This window comes from Catharus ustulatus, chromosome 6 (assembly GCF_009819885.2).
Source record: "Catharus ustulatus isolate bCatUst1 chromosome 6, bCatUst1.pri.v2, whole genome shotgun sequence".
NCBI lineage: Eukaryota > Metazoa > Chordata > Aves > Passeriformes > Turdidae > Catharus > Catharus ustulatus.
Window position 1 is genome coordinate 32,095,291 of NC_046226.1, and position 24,562 is coordinate 32,119,852.

A 24,562-nucleotide genomic window follows, 5' to 3' on the forward strand; every position below is an offset into this window, starting at 1 on the left:
AATTTTGTCACTATAGAGAAATCTTCTTATTTAATGTTAAAATTACTTTCATCTCCTTTTAACTGTCTTCCTTTCCTTCCTAATTTCCCCCAAGCAAGGTTTTGTCAAGTATGGATGTAATTGATCCTCTGGTGTAGAATGACATCACTTCAGAATAATTCTTCATGTTTTCATCTCTTCATGAACAAGAAGAGAAATACAGGGTTAGGACAAAGTAATACTAAGATGATGAGTCAGACTGTAGTCTCACAGTATTCAGGAACAGTACCATTGCCAAGTTTGAAGTTCAGGACGTGGGAAAAAAAGTACTAAAAGCATGGAAATATTCATGCATGAATTGATGATGAAATAATTGGGACCTTTAGAACAGAAACAGTGCTGTGACAGAGATGCTCTGCAAGTTACATAGGAGTGCCCATTCTTTTTCTTAGCACAAGATAAATTTTGAAGGGAAAAAGTGACAAATTCTTATGATTCATATTGAAGTAAAAGTCTCACATTCAGAAAGAATAAAATACACTAGAGAATAAAGGTATTCCAGTAAGAAATGTATAAGGATTTTTCAAGGAGTTCTGCACTCTGCCGTAGTACAAGAAATACAAAGTAACCACTGTACATTTGAAGACTGTGAGGAAGTTTCCAGAATGGTTTTAAGATAACTGACTTAGATTTGCATGGTAATTTGTGGAATGTGCAAGGACGGGGAAGATTGTTTGTAATTACTTACCACTTTCCTCAAAGTAATGGTGTTCATTTTAAACCACAGTGATATTTTAAACCACTGATTTGACTGCTTCTGAAATAATTTGACCCAAAAGCTATTGATATATATCTTTGTGAATTTCAGTTACAGCAATTTCACGATTATAAGCCGCACCATTTTGACTAAAGTTTTGCTCTGTACCTGGAAGTGCGGCTTGTATTCCGGAGCTGCTAATATATGAAAAAAAAGTTCCGAATTTTGCCAACCAGAAATGCGAGCATGCAGCAGCCCCAAGCCGAGCCGAGCCTGCGCGGCCCCGAGCAGGGCCAGGGCCGCCCCCGGCAGCTGCGGGGGAGCGGGGCCGGGGCCGGTGGGGGATGGGAGTGCCATGCTGGGCCAGGGAGCTCCATGACAGCAGGACCAAGCCGGGCCGGGGCAGGTCAGCTGCGGGGGAGGGGGGGCCGGGCCGAGCCCACACGGCCCTGAGCGAGTAAACCCCATGTTCCCGCGATTCTGTTACTAATTGGCCACTTTGTGAAAGTTCCACGGGGATCCTCGCTCCGAACAAAAGTGCGGCTTACGATCCGGTGCGGCTTGTATATGGAGGAAAAACGAAACGTTGCCAACACCCCGGAAGTGCGGCTTATAATCGGTGTGGCTTGTAATCATGAAATTACTGTATTTGCAGTCAGTTGTCTGTGTACAACCAAGGAGAGAAAGTTCTGTCTCATGTTGAATTCTGTTGTCTGGTACATACTGAATGTAGATTTTATTGGTTTTCTTTCTATATATCTTTTCTCTCTTCAGCAGAAATCAAGTTGGGAGTCTAAGAGGATGTTAAATTAATCTCATATTAGTCCTTCTGGTTACAATTCCATTTGACTTTCACTGTATTATTACTTAGTCATTATAATGAAACCATATTGAAATCCTGGCAAACTGCCTGAGACCTTCACATCTTTCTGTGTTGAAATAAAGTGTATGCTGCTATTCTGATAGGAGTCACAATAGATGGTACATTTTTTAAATTCTATTTATTTTCAGAATTAATTTTTTCTTTTTAGTCAAAGACATAGCTATAAAAAACTGGCACAGCTTGAAAACTGCACACATTTTATTATAGCTGAAATTGTTTTGTGGTTTGCTTGCATCACCGGTCTTTAATGGTGCCCTATGTAGTACTCTGGATACCACATCTTTAAAATATGTCCTACTTCTGTTTACCTGGGTCTTACTAAACACACAAAAAATTATTTCTTTGAGCTATTGGCTGTCTTTGCCTCATGTTGTTTAGAAAAAATTCAGAGAGGAGGAATTGCCCTCCTGGTTGAAACTCTAAGTTAGGAGAACACAGGATTCCATGCCCCCTAGAAATGTGGCATCAGCCACTTGCTAGTGAAGTGAAGCTGATGACAAGTCCTACCAGACAAGCTGCACAAACTGATGGGCAGAATTGGAGTCTCCACTGTCTTCTGTCAGAAACAGCACATTCGAGAGAATTTGTGGTTGCAGTATTGGGACCAGGGATATATACACATGTATTTAATACTTGAAATGTAAATGCAATGTATATTATACTCTCTGCGGCCATCACTGACCAAAATATGCAGGTTAATTTCACAGAATAAAGCCATTCTTCTGCTTTTTTTTCCAAGATCTTGCTTTGTTAACTAAAATATTTTTGTGCTAAATACTCAAAGTACGCTTTCCTTTCTGAAATGATATACATATTTGAATTTGATTTTTTAATTTCCTTTATATTTTTAGTATAATTTTTGTCTAAGCAGATCTCATTGGCTAAAAAATGAACATAATCAGAAACTGCTTCTCTGCCACTGTGATTAATCTTTATCTAGGCTTTTAACAGTGTGGGAAATTAATGTCTTAATGTGTGTGAAAACAGGTAACTTCTACTCTTCAGTGGGACAAAATATCTTTTGTAAGTATTTTCAGGCATACAGGGAGGGTACAATTGGGATCAGCAGCTTTATTACCTCCTTCTTTGCAGTGCTAACAAGCTGCCTTTTTCTTTGTATCCCTAAATTTTATATCTCTTACACTGACATACTAGAATTAATGAGAATTGAACATGTGATTTATTGCAGTATTTTTAATGTTTGTGAGCAAAGAATTTTATTTAAAATTGAGGTTGTTAGAACCTCAAGGAACAGGAGGGAAGAAAAATAGAATATGAAGTCTTCTGTGTATTGATTTTGGAATTGCCTTTAAAAAACCCAAAACATTTTTAAGAGATTTTGACTAAGTAAGATAGTTTTGATTTTTTTTTTAAATAATTGAAGCACAAAATTTATATTCAATTTAGCTATATTTCTATTTCTCTTATATCAGATAGCACGTAATCCACAATAGATTTGCAAATCATATCACTTCCTGTCTCCAATTCAGTGACTTCCTAATTTAGAACAGAAAATGCAGTTCCCTTAGCCATACAGATAGTGGCTGCAGGATTTTTTTTGTTGGCAGTGGTGATGGTGTTTGGATTTTGTTTTTATATGTAATTACATCAAAGAGTTAGAATCTCAGAACAACATTTGATTATGTCTGGTGTGCTTGAATCTCAGACTACAGACAGTCTTAATTCAAACTCAGTCTTTCATGTCTGGTAAATAGCTCTTGTGACATTAATCAAAATTTATATGATAAAATTTAATACAATGCAAATACCATCATTATCTTGTTTATTAAATTCACTGTCTTGAATATATATTATCAGTTTATTTATTTCTCTGTGTTTTTCTCAAGATTGTGAAATCCATTCAATTCAAAATGTGAATCCAAGAGGAGAGTGATGTCTGAAATATATTACCTGGAAGATTGGAAGCAGAAAAGAGAACATTAGTATGCTTGACCAATTCCAATACAGAAAAGAGATTTAGTAATAAAAAACATTGACTAAAGTAATATACTTACTCAGACAAAAGCACTATGGCTAAAATATGAGATTAGCACTTAAACTGTGGAGACACATAAAGTTATGTACATTTGATATAAAAAGCAGAAAAGTGTCAATCAAGCCAGTGAATTTGTGCTCTTAGGCAAATAAAAGAAACCTAAGTAAGATGTATTGTGAGATCTCTGCAAGAGAGACAAAGAAAAACAGGAGCTTGTAAGAACAAGAGAGACAGGAGTCTCTTCAAATGCAAAGCAGTACAATCCTCTACCATTGCCAAGTCGTTCCATCATATTGAGAGCAGCCAGCTCAGTTCTATGGTGCTAAGGTTGGAATGTTTAATAAAAACTCTTAGGGGAAACACTTATTTCAGGAGATGGGATTTATTCTAAGTTCTCAGTATATATTATCCAGTGCAGAGTGAAATCTATATTGGGACCAAGTGTTTTATACTTTTATTTTTAAATGAAGATTCATGAGAAGGCTGTCCCATGAAGGCTGCTGAAGTCATGAATGACTGTTTGCTCTGAATGTGTTATGGTTTGTAAAATATAAGTTCCCAGATGTGAGGTTTAGAATAGGCTTATGTGAACAAATTATCTGTGAATGTTTATCTTAAAAATAATATAATGTTCACACATGTAGAATGCAGAAATTGTAGATTGTATTTTTACTGATGGTAGTAGTCTCCCTGAAGAATGGTTTACTTAAAATACAGTAAGGTATTTTAGGTACCTTCAGGCTTAAAAACCTAAATGCCAATTTTTCATTATGTCCTAAATTATTTCCAGTTAATGCAATACATTTAAAAATAAGTGCTATTTTAGAAATTAGAGTCAGTTATTTCTATAAATGACATATAATCACCATGAGATTATAGTGCTAGCTGTAGCAGACTCTGTAGTTACTTAAATATTTTGTCTTTTGTCATTGAAGAGTGTTATTCCTTTAATATAAAATTAGTTTTGTTTTGAGTTATTAAATAATTCTCCAATTATTATATTCTGAACATTTTCTCTTACAACTCCTCTAGCATGGACTAGAATCACCAAAGACTTTTTTTATACTTGGTTTCAAACAAGTGACAAAACAATCATGCAAAAAGAAATCTGGTGTCCCAACTACTGTGAGACAGGGTTGGGAAGTTAGGGAGTCTCTGTTAGCAAGTTATATCAGGCTTGCATTGGAAGATTAGTTCATAATTTTCCAACATTCGCAGCTCCACTTTGTTTATGTTGATTTTACATATAAATCCATGTCCAACATCCCTAGAACTTAGAGAAATATTTATTACCTGTGTGACTATGTAAACCTTTTTTGATTTTTCTTTAATGAAACACAACTTCTCTAATTCACTCAGTAGAAGCTGCAAAGCTTTGGCATCAATTTTATAACAATTATTTTCTGCAGGAAAATAAATCCTGTTCTACCATATAGCTTACTATATAATTTGGAACTTCATGCACAAAACTACTGCTTTCTCAGCTTTGTTCTGATTTCTCATATAAAAACTCTTCCTAATTAAATTAGTTTTATATGAAAATAATGTAGCAGTGTATTGGTTAGTGGGTATACTAGGTATTCTTGCAGTATAACCCGAAATGCTTAGAAGTTTCTGCATATATATATGCTGGACAAGAGTTCCACTACAGGCAGGGAAAAGGCTCAGTTTTGCACCACGTGATAATCATCAAGCCTGTGATTGGTTTCACTATGAGTCAGCAAAACTTGTCCATCATATGATGAAGGTGTTTGATGTCATGTCATCACACACCATAGCGCCTCACAGTGTCTCTACTCAGTTGTCAAGAAAATATTAAGAACTAGGAAGTTATAATATAACAACCTCTTAAACATTTTCCCAATTACTTTTGGTATCTACAAATCAACTCTGCTCTTTTGAGAACTGGATTTATTATTTATTTTATTTGTTGTTTGTTATTATGCCAGTGCAGGTTATTTGTACAGTTATGTATAATCCAAAGTGTATTATAATACTATGTACAGCAAACTCCCTCAATTATTATTTAAATTATTTTTAAATGAGCCTACTAATAGCAGAAAATATTAATACCTTATCAGGCATTTAGACAATCGCAGAATATTCTGATTGGAAGGCATCCATGGGGATCACCAAAGTCTAACTCCATGCCCTGCACAGGACACTCCAAGAAACACACCATGTGCCTGAGAATGTTGAAACATTTCTTGAGCTCTGGCAGGCTGATGCTCTGACTGCTTCCCTGGGGAGCCTGTTCCAGTGCCCAAACACCCTCTGGGTGAAGAACCTTTCCCTAATATCCAATCTAACCCTTCCCTGACACAACTTCAGGCCATCCCCTTGGGTCCTGTCATTGGACACCAGAGCGAAAAGTTCAGTGTCTGCCCTCTTCTCCTCATGAATTAGTTGTTACTGCAATGAAGTCTCCCCTCAGTCTCCTCCAGGCTGAACCAACTAAGCGACCTCAGCCACTCCCCACACAGCTGCTCCACCAGATCTTTCTCAATCTTCATAGCCCTCCTTTGGATGCTTTCTAGCACTTTATGTCTTTGTTATACTTGCACCCCAAACTGCCCCCAGCACTGGAGGTGAGGCTGCCCCAGCTCAGAGCAGAGCAGGACAATCCCCTCCCTTGCCTGGCTGTGATGCTGTGCCTGATGAACCCCAGGACAGGGTTGGCCCTTCTGGCTGCCAGGGCACTGCTGACTCATGTTCAACTTGCCACAGACCAGGAGCCCCAGGTCCCTTTCATAGCACAACTCTCCAACCTCTCATTCCCCAGTCTACATTCATAACCAGGGCTGCCCTGCTCCAGCTCAGAATCCAGCACGTGCTCTGGTTAAGCTTCATACACTTGCCTATTGTTCAGCCCTGTATGTAAGCTCTTCTCTTCACTCTCCAATGGGATTTGAGGAAAAAATTAAACTGTATTTGGAGTTTCAAATTCAGATTATTCAATAAGTGGATCTGATGCTTTTGAGGCAGAATTTTGATATTACCTTTATAACAGTTTTCTTTCATATATCAGTAGTTATTTCAGTTAGCAAAGTACTGAACATGGTACTCTGGAAGAATTTTATACTCAGTGGAGAAGATATTAGGAAGGGATAGTATTTATCTTCTGTAATTAATGTGCAGGCTAAAGATTTCACATATTAAGAAAATAAAGCAACCTATGTGGCTTCTTGTATAGGTGCTGTGAGGGCTTACTTTTTCCTGAAGTGCTTCTTAGACTCTATCATTTGTGTGCTGGAAATGCATGGAGTGAAACAGCTTGGTGATACAAGCCCTTCAAATTTAATTGAACCCATGGCTTATGCTATATATTTACTGAAATAACTTCTTACGAACTTTTTTTCTCATTCTGCTTTGTTGCCTGTCAGGTTCTGTTACCTGATTTTCTGCTTCTGTTTTATTTCTGATAAATTGAGTTGGAATTCCAAATTTTTCTTCAATTCTCTTTAGATGAGAAAAAAAAATAGAATTACAGAATTGAGGCAGAGTCCTCCATCTGAAGATCTTGGTAAAGAAGGAGAGAGATGGTAGGAAGTTCCAGTGTCGCAAATGACTTGATGAAGAAGATAGATATGTAGCTTTTGAGATAAAAAATAAAAGGTGCTGTTCTTTTGCAAATGCATCATACTTACCCATTTGTGTTCCCTGTGCAAAATAAGAGATAAAAGAGTGAGAGAGGAGGAAACAAAGACCCTGCTGAGCATTAAGGGGCTACACAATAAGGTAGAAAAAGGCAGAGTGGCAGAGAAGTAGAGAAAACTGGAACATTTTGTACCTTTTGCCATTTGGTCTGGAGAAGGGGGCAGAGAAGAGGTGGTAGGAGTCATCATTCCTGATGTTCTTTGTCATGACAATGTGACCATGACACAGGCTGTTTTGGCTTGGATATGTTTGTATGCCATGGTGTCTTCTATCGGTGTCTGCCTCTTACGCAGATGCTCTCAGACTCCTGTAGACAAGCTGGTACCAGTCTGTGGGAGACAAGTCTCCACATTTCTGCATTTTGCTGATGCTGACAATCCATGATCAAACAAGTATCTTTAACATATATGAAGTGAGTTCTGAACAGAATATATGTGATGGCATACCTTGAAGAACAGCCTCAATGCAGGGGTAAAGGGATCTTTGTCTTACATTTTGATTATAAATAAGGAACAGATTAATTGAATTAATGGAGCCCTGTTAGCACCTACTTGGTACAGGACACAATTATTTTTTCAGTAGAGACTCAGTTTAGTAACAGACCAAAGTTTTGTCATGTACTAAAAAAAGTGTTTATAGCTCTATTGTATATTAAATCTCGCACATTTTTTATATGCTGCACTGGGTCTGGATGGGATATTTGGCAACTATAAACCACAAAACTGACACTGATTTAAAGTTTAGATTGGCTTCTTTCATTGTATTCTTTTTTAAAAAATTGTTTACAGTAATGGTTTTTTTAGTGGGGTATGAAATGTTCATGCAAGATATGTCTGGATCAAGAAAGACAGTTTATATCTTAAAAACAGTATCTGAGCATTTGGAATGCCCATACATATCAGAAATAGCCAGAACTCTCCTTGAACCAGAACAGACATGTTGGTTGTGGGAGGGAGAAGGCAGATAGAATACACAAACAGAGAGAAGTGGTTATAAGATTGATGTGCTAAATGAAGAGTGAAGAAAATCAATACATGACAAAGACTGTGGTGAGAAATGATGCAAGAAGTAGACACGAGAGATGTGCAAAATTGAAAAACAGGAACTGATATCTGGACTACATAGGTTCAGCTTTTAAAAAGTGTTCTTTTAGGACCTTCATGTCTAAGTACAACTGCGAGAAACACATTTTGTTCACTAAGATTTTGCTGATTCTGTATAGGAATTCCATCAGGTACGTTCCAGTGAATCTTCAGAGACAGCTTTTGCATTTCCATTAAAATAACGACCAGTAAAAAATTATTTGTACAGGCTTAAAGTTGATATTCTGTGAATTTTGCAAGTGATGGAAACTTTTGAAAGAGATAAAAATGACTGAAGTTAGTAGTGATGTAGAAAACTTCATCTAGAAATAGAAGGATCATTCAAGAGTGCTATTGTTCACATAAGCATCTTTTCCTTTAGTGGACATGTGTCAAAATACAAGAAAATGGTTATGTAGGAGCTTCAGATGTCTTTGACCCCTGTACTAATGAATACAGATTAGATACAGAAGATACAGAAGCAGGACTGTAGAATTGAGGGTTTTGCTAATTTTGGGTGTAGTCGGTTGTAAGTTTGCTGTTATTCTAGCCAGTTTTAGTTTGAACTAAGATACCTGCACTGTTAAAGAGGAAGGAGAGAATGTGAGACACTTGAATGTGGCAGAGAGCCCTTTTTAACTCTGATGATAGCTAGCATCATTATTCTCATACCTGTCTTTCTCCAAGTATATCATTCTTCTCAAACCTCAGCATGCAACCTTTCCAGGAGACTAAAACAATTGATCTGCAAAGAGGTCTGAAATATTTGTATGTGGAAAAATGTTACTTGAAATAGCTTTTTCTCTCTTCCTATAATTAAAATAATGTCAGTATTCTCATCTGAACATTTTTAAAAAGGATACTGAGTGATGCCTTTGCAGTGCAATTGCCTTTTCTGCAGTATAAGAGTATGCAATTTACAGTATATGTAAAAATAATATATTATTTGACTGCATTAGTAAACCATAGAAGCCCATGAAGTATGAAGTCTGCCTCGCTGTAAAATGTGGTTCTATATGTAACAACATTTGGATAGTATTTAATAGTGATTATCAGATAAAGCTGTAAGTCCCCTTTTTTGAGTTCTCCTATAGAAATACAGAGAGGTAACCTAAAAGGATGATCAGTATCTCCACAATCCTTTTGAACAAATTGCAGAAATATGTTTCTAACATGCTTAATTAATTTAATTGTCAAAAGTGTCTGTATTCTGATAAGGGGTTTCATGATTTTAGCATTCAGCCTGATATATTTATTATATATTTGTCTGCTGTGCTTATGATTCAATTATTTGGCTCTTATCTCTGTGAAGGAAATGTTATTCCTAGCAATTAAGTCAGGCTTATCTGTAGGGTTTTATCATAACAACCACACTGGAGAGATGTCATGCTGCTGAAGGTGACTAAAGATTCTATGTAACCTACTTTCATTTTCATTGGAAGTTTTTTCTCATTTGAAATGTATCAGCTGATAGCATGAACAGTCAGCATTCAGTAAAAAACTTGGAAAGTGAAAAGGCTCTTTGTTATTGTGTGCTCAGTCAAAACATGCTTAAGCACTGAATACTTGCTTTGTAAACTTTCTTAGGCAACCTGACGAAAGCTGTGTGTGTGAGGGTTAAACTGCCCCAAGCACGCCTGTAATTTTCTTAGTGCATTTAATTATCTTGGTGTTATCATTTAAAGAGAACATGTTTGCATGCTCATTTAGTTCCTAAGCAGGCAAGAATGGGTGGAATTTTTTCTGTGCTAGTTATCCTACTGCTCTCTATTTCTGCCTAAAAGTCTTGTCGGAGGAGAAAGAGATCTTCCAGAAGAACTCCAATAGACAGTCGGTTTTAACCACCATGCCTACAGACACACATGTAAAATTTTATTAGAACTTGCATGATGACAAATTGGTTCAATGCTATCCTTTTATTGTGGCTCTATGACAGCTTCTTGCAGATGTTGAAAAATACTTTGTAAGGCAGAGTGCATTATTTGCTACAGAGAATGAAGGACAATGTAAGGGTACTTGGCTTGCTGACACAGCAAATAATTTATATCTGATTAATATCACAGTAATAACTTCCGTGACTGTAGACAGAATATGCTGTTGGATGATTTTTCAGTGCGTATGTGAGTTGGGTTTTTTGTGGTTTTGGCTTTCTTTTTAGCATTTTAATACACATTCATTGTTGTGCCACAGTTTTAATTTTGGCTGCCAATAATGAACGTTTTGTATTCATGATAAAATGAAATATCAGTGTTAACCAACTAGCAAGATATTCTGAATCTGGTTGGAGACCAATTCAGAGCCCCCTGAGTCCCAAAATAATTTGAAGTAAAATGTTCAACCAATCTCATCCTCAGATTAAGAAGCACTTTACAGATTTCACTATGTGAACAGGACTTCACACAAAACTGTGTTTTCTGTCCAGAAGATTTCCCACCCATTCCTCAAGTAACAGGAGTAGAAAGTATCATGGCTCCCATTTTTCCCACAAATAGGCTAGAGGCAGGGAATTAAGATCCAGGTTCGGATTTTCAGGAACTTTATGTAAGGAATCCAAGTTAAGTAGACCTAAACAAGAATGTTCAGGCAAAAATCTGTATCTAATTCCTCATATGTGTATCTGACACATGTAGTGTGTACCATCAAGCCTTCATTTTTGACACTTGAATGAATGAAATCAAGTCCAGTAAAGAGTTTGCTTATGTAATATCTGAATTTTCAAAAGACAGATATGACTGTTCAATGAGTGATACTTTTCTGAAAGTTTCTCATGACTTCCAGGTTAAACCACTTCTAATTTTTAGACAGCAGCTACCAAGATGACAGTGTCAGAGAACATGTCAATAGTAACTGCTGGAACATCTCTTTATTATCTTACTTAAGAACTGAAATTTCTGTGCCCTACTACCACAGAAAAAGAAGTAGTATACTAATTTGATTTTGAGGTAGTGTGGGATTTGAAAATAATAAATAAATAAATTGGCCTATACTGTTTGTTTAATCTTGAATGAGTATCTATAAACCTCAAAAAACTCCATGAGTGCAAAAATTTGGTGGTGGTAAAGTTTAGGTTAGGATGGGAATGGTAGAAATTATAGCAGAATATGGATGTGCAGATCGTATTAAAGGAATGAATCTGATAAACTAACTTTAAAGATCTATGCTTTGGACTTCATCCTAATGATAACTGAAGTTTTACAGATATTACAGGTATTCTTTTCTACTGTATTCTGTGATGCAGTTCATAGTAATCTTCAACGTCTTGGCTTTTTTATGGATCCAAGATGATAATTAGAGATTAGGCTTATGTGGAGACAATAAGAAGTTTGTAGCAGAGACAGAATATTAATCCAGGATCAACTACAAAGGAAGCAAGTACCAGATTTTACAGGAGGTGGTGCCAGGTGCATTAGTTTGAAGAAATTTTTCTCTATGGTAATGTTTCATCATTGTGTCTTCATTAAGACCTGCACTAATTGCTCTAGTCATTTAGCTCCAAGGTTTTGGTTTTGTCTGGACACAGCTATGTAAAATCTCATTCATTCTCAAACTTCAGACACCTGATTTGTCACTGAATTGATTTTTAATCTGATCTCTTAAAATTATTCTATTAAAATCTGAATCTTTAATTATCTTTCTATGCTTCATTTTAACATGTCTGTTTTTCTTGTGTAACTCACGATGAAGAGAAGGTCTAGCAGATGCACTCTAAATCTCTGCCTATCTCACTGATACTTCTGTTTGAAGTATTGAAGTGTCATTGATCTACCCAGTGGTAATAAAAATAGAATGAGAGGTTTTGCTGGCTATACTTTTCAGGTTTAGACTAGCAGAAAGTTAGAAGTTTTGTGTGAAGAAAAATGTGGTTCTAGATATGGTTCTAGATTGGGGGGGGGAAGAAAACAAAAAGGAGTACCAGAATACTTGAATATTCATATCTCTAGTAATTTTCTTTTCCCAGATGAGTTTTGTAGACATGAACATTTTGAAATAATGGATGTCAGGCAGTAATTTCTGTGGCAGAAACTCACAGTGGGAATATAACAGTTTCCCTGTAAGACAGTTTGAAGTGGTGATAGATTTTGTAACTTTGTAATTTCCTCTTTCTTCATATGTCAAGGGAGAGATGACTCCAACTTAGCATATGTGCAAGTATGAAATCGGTCTTAGTATTCATGATAAGAAAATCTAATTTAGCTCTTAGTGATAGCTAAGTTTCATGGAAGCAGGCAGTATGATCATGAATTTTGAAAGTTCAGGCGCACAGTAAACTTGAGGAAGAAAATTTGTTTCTCTGCAAGAGTGTCTGTGACTGAAACAGGATATCAGAAATAAGAATTTCTTGTTTCTTTGCTTACATCTGTGTGCAGTATTTGCATTGGCAATCAGCTGAACCAGGTGTTTATGGTGGTGTAGCATTGAAACAACCCACGAGTATTCTATATATCTTGGCACATATGCCAACCTAACATACTATAAGGCATTTACCTTTTCCTGCAGCGCACTTCTTGTTGCTGCTTTAGAAGTTACAAAGTTCCTGCATTTTATAGGTTTTTTTCCCCAATAATTTCCTTGCACAAGCAGCACTAAAATCTTTGCTGAATGTTTTTCCTGTTATACTCAAAACAAGGTCTAAGTGGAGAAGAAAGGATGAAGTGGAGGGGATTGCTAGATAAACAAAACCATACAGAGATACAAACATAGTAGACACGGGAAAATGGAGACAATGGCAAAGACCAGGGCTCTTCAGCTGCTAACTGATGGCCCATTAAGAACACACAGACAGCATTTGGAGAGGACCCATCTGCACTTTGTAACTGATAAGGCAGCAAATATGAAGGTTTTTAAATTATTTGAAGGTAATCTGTAAGACTCTGCAAAACTTATGAAGAGCTGTTTAGTGGAAGGGGAGTGGGGAAGAGTAAAGTGATGCTAAGGGATTGGTGGAGCTGTAAAAAGGGCTGGTTTTGCACAAACAGTGCCCAGCCAGTGTGCTTGCCTGGCAGCACTGTGCCTGAGCACAGCAGTTTATCTTCCTATTTAATAGTGTTAGGCAGAGGGCCGGAGCTGATCACTGAGGGAACTGCAAATTTTTGTATGCTTGTGAGTCTAGAGAGTTTCACAACAAACTTCAATCCTGGTCCTGAAAATAAATTATTTTTTCCCTATTTTGGGGATAATCAAACACTGGAACAGGTAGTCCAGAAAGTCTCAGAAGTCTCTGTCTCAGGACATATCTTATACCTAACTACATGGTTCTGAGCAGCTCATTAAAGTTGACTCTACTTTGGGCATAGGGGTGGAACTAGACAGTCTCTAAAGGTCACTTTCAACTCAAGATAGAAACAGAATTTTTGAACTTGGAAAAAACCTCTAAGATCACTGAGTTCAAGTGTTAACATAGCACCACACTGTTCACCACTAAATCATGTCCCCAAATCCCACATTGAACCCAGACATGGTGATTCCATCACTTCCCTGAGCAGCATATTCCAATGTTTGACCAGCCTTTCAGTGAAGACTTTCCTAAGATCCAATCTAAACCTCTGTTGCAACTTCAAACCATTTCCTTTCATCCTGTCCCTTGTTATCTGTGAGAAGATGCTGACCCCTACCAGGCTGTAATCTCCTTTCAGGTAGTTGTAGAAAGCGATAAAGTCCCTGATGTGCTACCCCCAGGCTTATCTCTTGCAAGCCTGGTTTTACCCCTTTCCCCCTTGAAATCTGATTTAAAGCTCTTTCAGTGAGCCCTGTCAAAGCCCATGTGAAGATCTTTTTTCTGCTTTGGGACAGGTGTTCCCCATCTGTTGTCAGCAGGCTTGGTGTTTTGTAAACTGATCTGTGATGAAAAACCACAAAATCCTGCTGGTAACACCAGGCTCGGAGCAATTACTCATCTGTGTGATTTTCCTCCTCCCACCTTCCTCTGCAACTGCCAGAATAGAGAACACTACTTGTGCTCCAGATCCCTCAGTGAGTTATCCCAAAGCAGTGAGGTCCCTCTTGGTATTCCTCAGGCTTCTTGGGACTTCATCACTGCCCAGTGGAAAAACTAGCAATGGATAATAATCAGAGGGCTGTACCAGACTGGGGAGTTTCTTGGTTACACCCCGAACCTGGACCCCAGGGAGGAAGCAGACTTCTCTATGGCTTGGGTCTGGTCAGCATATTGATCCCTCTGTTTCTCTCAGAAGGGAGTCATGGAAGACTTTTTTCCCATAACTGAGGCAGCCATGGGGTGTCAGGTAGACTAATTCACCCTGGACAATTCCTCAGCCTGTGAACATTAGCCCATGTTGCTGTGTACCTGACCACCCTCACTTCCAGAGCTTCATTCCTGTTGTATAAGGACACTTGGGAAGTGAGGTAGGCTGGGAGGGGATTCACCTCTAGCCTTGGGCAGAGACCTGGCTCCATTCCCCCCATCTCCTCAGTCCCCTCCTGCTGCCTGCTGACAAGACAGTTGGGTATCCTTTGCTAACTGTGGTGTGGCTGGCTGGTGAATATAATTTGATGTGAATTTGTATAGTGCAAAGTAAGTGATTATTGAACATTTCAATTTTATGAACTTCTCTGCTGAAAACATGTCAAGGTTTGGCTCTCTAATTTGTTACTGAATGTGTTGGCTTATTTTTGGTAGAACAGGTGTTACAGAATTTTTAAGTGTATTTTATGAAGTAATTTGCAAGTAAGCAAGCACTGCTAACATCTTATCTGGGACAGGAGCAGTGGGGAATACAGTGATACTGATTTTCTATAATTCTATAAATTTTCTGTAATTTTCTGTAGAAATCAACCTAATTTCAAAATTAAGTGCGCTTTCCTTTGGCACCATGTAATTGATGAAAAAAGCACAAAGCAGACTAATATGTCTTTATCATGCTTTGTAACATCAGTTAGTAGACACAGAGAAATATTTTTCCCAATTTTATAGAAATCATTCTATTTCCAGTAATTATGCTTGCCTTCAATTATAAATCCAATGTAATGACATCAGTGACTGAGCGTGTAGTTAGCTCACATATTCCCGCTCAGTTTGCTAGAGAATGATGTCTGATCTGTCACTTTTTTCGGATATTTCTACCACTTGCAGATTTGTAGGTGTCTCCTACTGTAGAAACCACTGTGCAGGGAAAACTGCAATGCAGCTGCTTGTTGGTGGCTTGAATATTTTATTTTGGGGGGTATAGTCGATGGATATGATTCATTTATGCTCTTTCAATATCCTGTCCCTGCCAATTCTTGTCTAAACCTCGAGTATTTCACTTTCTATAGCCCAGCTTTTAAAATATGTGTGAATGCTTGACATGGAATGGACGGCAGTTGAATGTACTCAAATTTTCACATTTTATTTCTGTGCTAGCTCTTATACTTTATTCAGTCTCTTTTTTTTCCCCATGTATTTTGTATGAGGGCTGTTTAAGTATCCGCTGTGTATTTCAAATCCCGTTTGAAAGATTTCTGTTCTAATTTACCCTGCATCTGATGCCTTTTCTCTTTTCAGCTGTAACAGATGTGGATGATTACTGAGTATTAGTGAGGTTTTTGTTTAAAGGAATTTCCAAAAATACCAGAAGTCATAATTCAGGATTGTAATGAACAGTTAAGGTCAAATATACATGACAGTAATTTATGGTTTTCGGAGCTTTTTGTTGAAATGGGAATGTAATTCATCTTAGCAGACTTCTTTAAAAAGTTTTACTGGCAGAAAAAACCACAACAAACTAACAGGTGTGTACATATACATATTACAGTATCTTCATAATGAGTACACATTAAGAAATGGAAGATACAGCTGGATTTAAAAGGCATTATATACTCATATTAAGCATATTTTAAAATAATTTGTAAACACTATAGCTCTATAAACTAAAGTTTCTTTAGTTCTGTGGTTCAATATTGGGGAAGTAATTGTGGCTGATGCTGGATTGTATATCTATCTCTATATCTATCTATATATCTACAAAAGTAGATCAATTTTCTAGTAAATTAGTAAATTTTAAAAACTCCTCCCAGAATTCTTTTTGTCTAGGTAATATATACCCCTACATATGTGATGGCACACTGTTCTGACATTCTCTCAATAAGGATATTATCAGAGAAGTTTAATTAATTGTTTGTTTGAGGAAGAATTTTTTATCTGCATGTAAAAGCTCTTCAGTGTCCTCTGCACCCCTTAATATATCTGTATATGGACTGAATACTGAAGTATACATTATTATAGCTGTATATTTGCTAGTACAGGAAAACTACAGGTATTGTACTTCCTTTAGAATTCTTTCTCTGTATAATTTGTGATCCCCCCATGTACACGTATAAATTTTAACTTATTTCATAGCTCTCCCATTCTTACCAATCCATGTTTGCCTGGCAGCTCATCAGCTATTCACAGGCTCACTCTGGTTCTGAGACCTGGTACAAAGTCCTTGTAAACTTTCTGTATGTGTTTAAATGCTACTGTCTGTTTATCTGTGTTTCTGTTGCCTACAGCTGACAAGGGTAAGACTTAAATTCAGGTCACTGTGACATTTTAAAATCTCCTCTGAGAACACCTTTTTTTTTTTTTGTAAGTGTCTATAAAGGTTTCTTCTACCTTCATGTAGAAAGCAGTTAGCCTACAACTTCATGTAGTGACTGAGCAAATTCTGCTTTGTTTAATCTTTTTTTCAGGGCCTTTTTCAATTTGTTTTGAGTTCCTAAAGTTTAAGGTAGATAATTTTTTGTCTCATTATACGTTGCTAATTTTCAAAGCTGTATGGTAAGTATCCCTTTTGTCAGAAGTTGATATAGACCATGTTTAAAATCCTGAATGGTATTAGATTCTGTAGAGTCAGTATTTAAGTTTCCTAGTAAAAAACTGTTGATTCAAAAGGGAAATCTTGCATCTTTAACAAAATGTGGTATTATATAGATATCTGAAATATTTATAGTTGATAGTTCAGAGAGACTAGTCATATACAGAATTCATGATTTAAAGAATATTCTAAATACAGTGCGCACTCATTCTCATTTTGAAATAGATATGATCTAAATGTTTGTTGCTGTTGGTATCTTTACTAATCTGGTAGTGGTCATGCACTAAGATTCCACAAGGCTGACAGCTTCTATTTGGATTCCTTCTTGCTGTCAGGTGTCAAGTTTTTTAAATTGGTTCATCTGTAATTGAGACAAGACGCTGGCTATTCCATTAATATTTATGGTCATCTTTCAAACAGTAAAAGTTTCTAAGCTAAACCCTGCAAGTTGAGTTTATTACACCAAAATCTCTTAGATTTGTGAACTTCAGTTTACAGTTAATTTCTGTAATGAAATTTGTTGTAAATTTGTTATAATGGGTGTCCTATGTTATATCTTCCTGTTGTTATCTGGTTAGCCTGCTTCACTTGCACCAGATGTAAAAGAGATGGGTAAAACAAACAAAATATATGCAACTATGTATGTACACAATAATGTATCTTACATTCATTTCTCTCTCAAAAAGGATGCTCCATTAAAATGAACAATGACACCTTTCTTTCCTAATATATCTAATATATTTCTTCATTTGCTTATATAATCTCCGCCAGAGGTTATGAATGTGAGAGTTGCAAAGCATGCCAGTACTGACACCACAACTGTAGAATCATAGAAATGGTTTGGGTCAGAAGGCAGCTTTAAAGATCATCTAGTCCAGTCCCTGCTATGGGCAGGGACGTTTTTCTGTGGATCAGGTTGCTCAGAGACCTGCTCCAATGATGGAATATCACAGCTTTTCTGGACAACGTGTTCTGGTGTCTTATCACCATCATTCTAAAATAGTTCTTTCTTGAATTCAATCTGAATCTACACTCCTTTAGTTTAAAACTGTTGTCCCTTATCCTGTCCTTACAAGCCCTGGTAAAAAAAATCTCTCTTCATCTTATAAGCCCCCTTAAGTATTGAAATGCTGCATTGAGATCTCCCTGAAGCTTTCTCTTCTCCAGGATGAACAACTCCAGCTCTCTCAGCCTTCTTGATGAGATAATTGTTTCCACCCTCTCAGCCTCTCTTGACAAGAGAGCTGCTCCAAACCTCTGACTGTTTCATGGCCCTCCTTGAGACCTGCTCTAACATGTCCATTCAGTAAGTAATGATAAGGTACTTGGGCAGGGTATGTGTTTCTTAGATAGTATCACTTCCTTGATTAGCATGGTGTATATCTTGATGCTTTTAGTCAATCTGCCATTCTGTTAATTAACATATACTTACATGTCACTTCCTTTCTTGTCTCGTTTAACCCCAGCCAGCACCCAAGCCCATGCAGCCACTTGCTCACTTCCCCATTGCTGGAATCAGGGAAAGAATCAGAAGGGTAAAAGCCAGAAAACCCCTGTACTGAGATAAAGACAGTTTAACAGGGAAAGCAGAAGCTGTGCACACCAACAAAGCAAAACAAGGAATGAATTCAGTGCTTCCCATGGGCAGACAGGTGTTCAGCCATCTCCAGGAGAGCAGGGCCCCATCATCTGTGGTGGTGAATGGGAAGACAAACACCATCCCTCCAAATGTCCCCACTTCTTCCTTCTTCCCCCAGCTTTATATACTGAGCATGATGTCATATGGTCTGAAATGTTCCTCTGGTCAGCTGGGGTCACCTGCCCTGGCTGTGTCACCTCCCATGCATTCCCAGCTTCCTCACCAGTGTGGCTGTATGGAAAGCAGAAAAGGTCTTGGCTCTGTGCAAGTCCGGCTCAGCAGTAACAAAAACATCTCTGTGTTATTAACTGTTCAACACAAATCCAAAATGTAGTCCTGTACCAGCCACTGTGAAGAAGATTAATTCTACCCCTGATGAAACCAGAACACTTTAAAGAAAGACAGGCTCTACCTGATAGGAAAAACTGGCAGCCTCTGGTTTGGACAGGAGCACTCAGTGCTGGGTTAAGAACTGACTGGATGGCCGGGCCCAGAGAGTGGTGGTGAACAGTGCTGCATCCAGCTGGGGATCAGTCACCAGTGGTGTCCACCAGGAGTTTGTGCTGACACCTGTTCTGTTCAATATTTTCATTGATGGCATGGATGAGGGCATTGAGTTCTTCATCAGTAAATTTGCAGATGACACTAAGCTGGGACCATGTGTCGATCTGTTGGAAGGCAGAAGGGCTCTGCAGAGAGACCTGGACTGGTTGGATGGATGGGCAAAATCCAATGGGATGAAGTTTAACAAGTCCAAGTGTCAAGTCCTGCATTTTGGCCACAATAAGCCTCTGCAATGTTACAGGCTGGAGATGGTGTGGCAGGGGAGTGCCCAGGCAGAAAGGGACCTGGGGGTACTGGACCATAGCTGGCTGAACATGAGCCAGCAGTGTGCCCTGGTGGCCAAGAAGGCCAATGGCTCCTGGCCTGTGTCAGGAGCTGGGAGGTCATTCTTCCCCTGTACTCAGCACTGGTGAGGTCACACCTCAAGTGCTGTGTCCACTTCTGTCCCTCAGTTTAGGAAGGATGTGGAGACACTTGAGAGCATCCAGAGGAGGAAACAAGGCTGGTGAGGGGCTTGGAACACAAACCCTGTGAGGAATGGCTGAGGGAGCTGGGGTGGTTTAGCCTGGAGAAAAGGAGACTCAGCAGGGGTTGGTATCTTACTCCAAGCAGCAGCTGACAGAACCAGACAACACAGTCTTAAGCTATGTTTAAGGGAAATATAGGTTGGGTGTTAGGAAAAACTCTTTCATGGAAACAGTGATCAAGTACTGGAATGGTCTGCCCAGGGAGGTGATGGAGTCACCATCCCTGGATGTGTTTAAAAAAAGGTTGGACGTGGCACTTGGTGCCATGGTCTAGTTGAGGTGTTAGGGCATGGGTTGGACTTGATGATCTTGAAAGTCTCTTCCAACCTGGTCATTCTGTGATTCTGTGAGAGGACATATTTAATTTGCCTGAGGTACACCAATCTGGTCTGCACAGCTAGTTTACACCAACTCATTAATAAGTTTTCTTTTTCTCAATTACAGTTTGAAATCAAAGGAGCAATTTTTAAAGAATATTTAGTACTCAGCTTTAATGATAGACAATAACTAAATATTTTGGATATTGCACTTGATCTTGGTATTTTGTGTGGATGTCCCTTTGTGGTCACTCTCTCATGTGATTTCATTTCCCCAAAGAACTGCATAAAGGGACATGTGGAGAAAGCTGTGATACAAAGGGCAGCAAACTATCTAAATGCTTCAATGACAACTCATACTGCCTGGAACTGGATTGAAATAAAAAGAAGCAAAATGGCCAATATGGCACTGCTTGACTTTCTGAAGCAATTTTTTATTCAAATACTTTTTTGTTTTGTTTGGGGGATTTTTTGTGTGTGTTTTTGTTGATTTTGTTGTTGTTGTTGTTTGGTGTTTTATTGCTGTGTATTTGCTTATTCTGCCTTGCTGATGGCTTGATATAAGATATGGGAAGGAGTATGTTCCAGAGTTATGATTGAGGCTTTGGTCCAACCACTGTTGAAGGAGTAGACTGACAACGGAAACCCCAACTCTATTTTTAAAATCTTCTGAGAAGTGTCAGAAGGTGCTGTGTGAATTTCCATCAAAGAACTCTGCTGTCATCATAAGGATCCATTTACAGTGAGCAGGTTGTAGTTACTGGGAGAAATTTGTATGCTTACTGGGGGGAAGACAGGCCCCAGACAGGGCCCAGACAGGCCTTGTGTTGGTATGTTACTATAAAGAAATAAAGGCTTTTAATTTATAAAAAGATTTAAAAAACAACTGATAGCAAGAAGTGAGGCTAAATCTCCTGAAAATCCACCTGCCTGTGACCACCACTGATTTAAGATCTACTCTGGATATTGGTTTTCTTCAATTTTATTGTAGATTTTGTGGTGATTTACAATATGAAGTGTCTAAGCACACCTTTGTTTTAGATGTTAACACATACTGTTTACCAGAAGATTTATTTATAGACATTTAAAGCAAAGCCTAAGATGATATATTCATGTGAACTCTTCCTGATTCAGTGGCATGACTGTGATGTCTGTACTTTGGGACCAAAATATTCATGCAGAATGCTCTTCTGTGTGGAGATCCTAATGAATTTTATCATATTGCAGCAGACCTGTATAATCCTTTCTAATTACAGGAGCGAAAAATATAACTTGAGTCTTTTAGGAACCTTTTTTGGTCCATAAGCTGACTCTGATATTAGACCTTGCTTTAGGTTATCCTTGGATACATCATCTAATAAACAATATTTCTAGTATTAATTTATGGAGCAAGTAGGTTTTTATAGAAAGTAGGTATTTATAGAAAAAATTATCTTCACTATTGTAAGTGGATAGTGTGGGGAAAAGAAGTGCTCTCTAGAGATAGGAGATTCACTTCACTTTGGCAGAATGGCAGAATGTAACTGCTCTGAGACAAAATTGGTAGTTCTGTAAACAGGAAGGATTTGTTTTTCTGGCATGAATATAAGAGAAACAAAACAGTAAAAATGGTTTAATGACTGGAAATGTAGTCTGGGTCTTTTTTTATTTTTTTTTTAAAAAAAGGTATTAATTAAATTTGTCCTGATAACTTTCTTAGCAGCTTACAGTTTTCTTTAAATTTTTCTCATTATTATAATTTGTGTTTTATGTATTTTTTGATGAGCAGGCACATGTTTTTTTCTTCTGCTGTCTGACAATATGACTGAAACTCTTAAACATGGAAATACTGAATAGAATATGGCAACAGGAGTACCTGTTACACAGCCTTTTAAGTTGAACAGAAGTATGAAATTACCTATAGGAGCATTTGAATTAGGACAAATAAGTACAACATAAGTTTGAAAAAAATTTTGAAATTTCAGAACTTTTAAAATGTTCACACTTCAACATGGATCCTATGCACTGCATATTGCCTCTTTGTTCTGATTGTTTCTCATTTCGTAAAAAAGATAGGATTAAAGTTCATATTACTGAAATTAACTTTAAAAGAGAGATTTGAGTTGTTGAATAACTGGGTGACTTGTCATTGATTAGGAAAAGAGAATAAAAGAATACTCAATGAAACGGTCCTGGAAGTCACCATACACTTTCCTTCTTAGGTTTTGTCCTAAGAGGTGGTTCACAAGCTGCCCTCCCTTTCCAAGTGCACAGACCAAGGGTGATTGTCCCTGCTCCTTCCCATAACCATGTCTGTGGGGTACTTTTCCCCACGTGCTTGGTAAGGCAGAGCTGCTGCTCACTGCCACCCACTCTTCACTGAGTGGGTCTCAGGATTCCACAGACGCCTGTGGAAATGTTTGGGGACTGCTGGTCAGTGCTGACTCAGCAGTAAGGACCTGCTAGGTTGCATTTATAGTAACCACAGGTAAGTTTGCATGCCTAGTAGGGTGTAGATAATTTTTGTTTGTTTCTTAGTTTCTATGTGTTTTGGTCTTTTTGAGGTTTTACTTGGTTTCCTGTTTCTTTTTTACTCATGACTAGTCAAAAAACAGAAAGAAGTTGCTTTTTATCTTGACAAAGAGTAGGCAAAATGAAAAATCCATGTCATACACTAGCTTTGTAACTGTAATAAAAATTATTTTTCAAGTGAGAAATGTCTTCCCAAAAAACAAAATCCAAACCATTCAAAACTTCAATTAGTCAAATCTCTACTGCATACTATACATGAGTGTCAGTCTTCATGTAAGAATGAACAATTATTTTCTTTGTTAAGAATGGAATTGCCTTACCAAATAAATAAAGCTTAATACAGTGGAGCTTTTGGAAATTTTCCCCAAGGAATTTTTTGTTGAGGTTACACCTCAGTTATTTGGCAGAGAAAAAGTGAAATGACCATGAAGCAAGATTTCTGATATATTTCTGATATAAATAATATATTTATATTATATTTACATCTGCATGGACATGTGATACACAATTGTTCATAATTGCAGGAAAATTGCTCTATTTTTGCAGTACAGGAACCTAAACAAACTGAATTTTTGTACTAGCTAGATGGCAAATGAATACATTAAGTTATTTTTCTGGATCATAGCCTCAAACCCAAAACAACCCAAGTAAGATTTAATCAAAGAAGCTTTTAATTTTCATGAACTTAATTAGGAAGTCAGAATAGTTAAGACTGTGTTGCCTTGGTAGATAATAAATTCAGTGGCCAGAATTTTTCCACATCCTTCACCTGAAGTAGAGGAACAGTAGCAGAAATAACAAGCCATACCAGAACAGTTTTCCATATCAGTTTTATGAAATTAATTTTCACAATGTAAAAGGCAGAAAAAAATACAAATTTGCCAAATATTGCAGTAACAATAATTGAAGCAATAAATCCCAATAATAGTTTATAGGTTTGAAAAATTCTGTTCTTTTCAAATGTGGAAGTAGTGGAATCCTTTAAAGTGGTGTTCTGTGAAGCTTCTGTTTTAGAATTAGTGGAATAATTGACTGTATCCACTGAGAGGTTGTAAACTAGGTAAATTATGGAATCTTTTTAAATGGATTTTTTAAATGGATTTATACAACAGAAGCACATAGTTACTCACTTTATTTTTATATTAATATTTAGGAAGTCTTTGTACACTTCATCAGTTTGCTATTTTGAGTCACCTTTCTTTAATTACCTTCTTAAATGCAGCAATCCAAGGAATCAGTGTGAAAAATTTTTCATATACATCATCAGCTTTATACTAGGTGTAAGATTTGACTACTGCACAGAGATTTATCACTCTATAAAAAAAAAAAAAAATTAGCGCAAGTGAAAAAGCATTTTGTCTACTTACTTAATTCTGTGCTTTCACTGTTGTCTGGGGATTTAGACTTGCTTCCCACAAAACACTGTCTAGAAATTCAATGGCTTTTATTAAAGCTGCTGTGTTATTCATGATGTAGGTGGATATTGACTATATGATTTTCCACTTTTTGTAAAAACTGTCTACGATGCATTATTTTTTTGAAACTAAGACTTAAACTGTTTATAATTATATAATTATTATGGAAATAAACAATACAATTAAAAAACAATTATTTCCTGTGTCTAAGTGAAATAAATTTATATACTGAACATGATGTCATATGGTCTGAAAACTCCCTCTGGTCAGCTGGGGTCACCTGCCCTGGCTGTGTCCCCTCCCAGCTTCCCATGCAGCCCCAACTTCCTCACCAGTGTGGCCATAGGAAAAGCAGAAAAGGCCTTGGCTCTGCACAAGCCCTGCTAAGTAATAACAAGGAACTGGTGAGTGCAAACAAATTTACCAAATCCATCTTCAGAGAG

At 37.4% G+C, this 24,562-nt stretch overlaps 1 protein-coding gene across 16 annotated transcripts in view; it reads left to right on the plus strand.

The window, feature by feature from the left end:
• Positions 1 to 24,562, plus strand: part of RYR3 (ryanodine receptor 3) — a 200,352-nt gene that overhangs the window by 17,912 nt on the left and 157,878 nt on the right. The window lies entirely within an intron of this gene.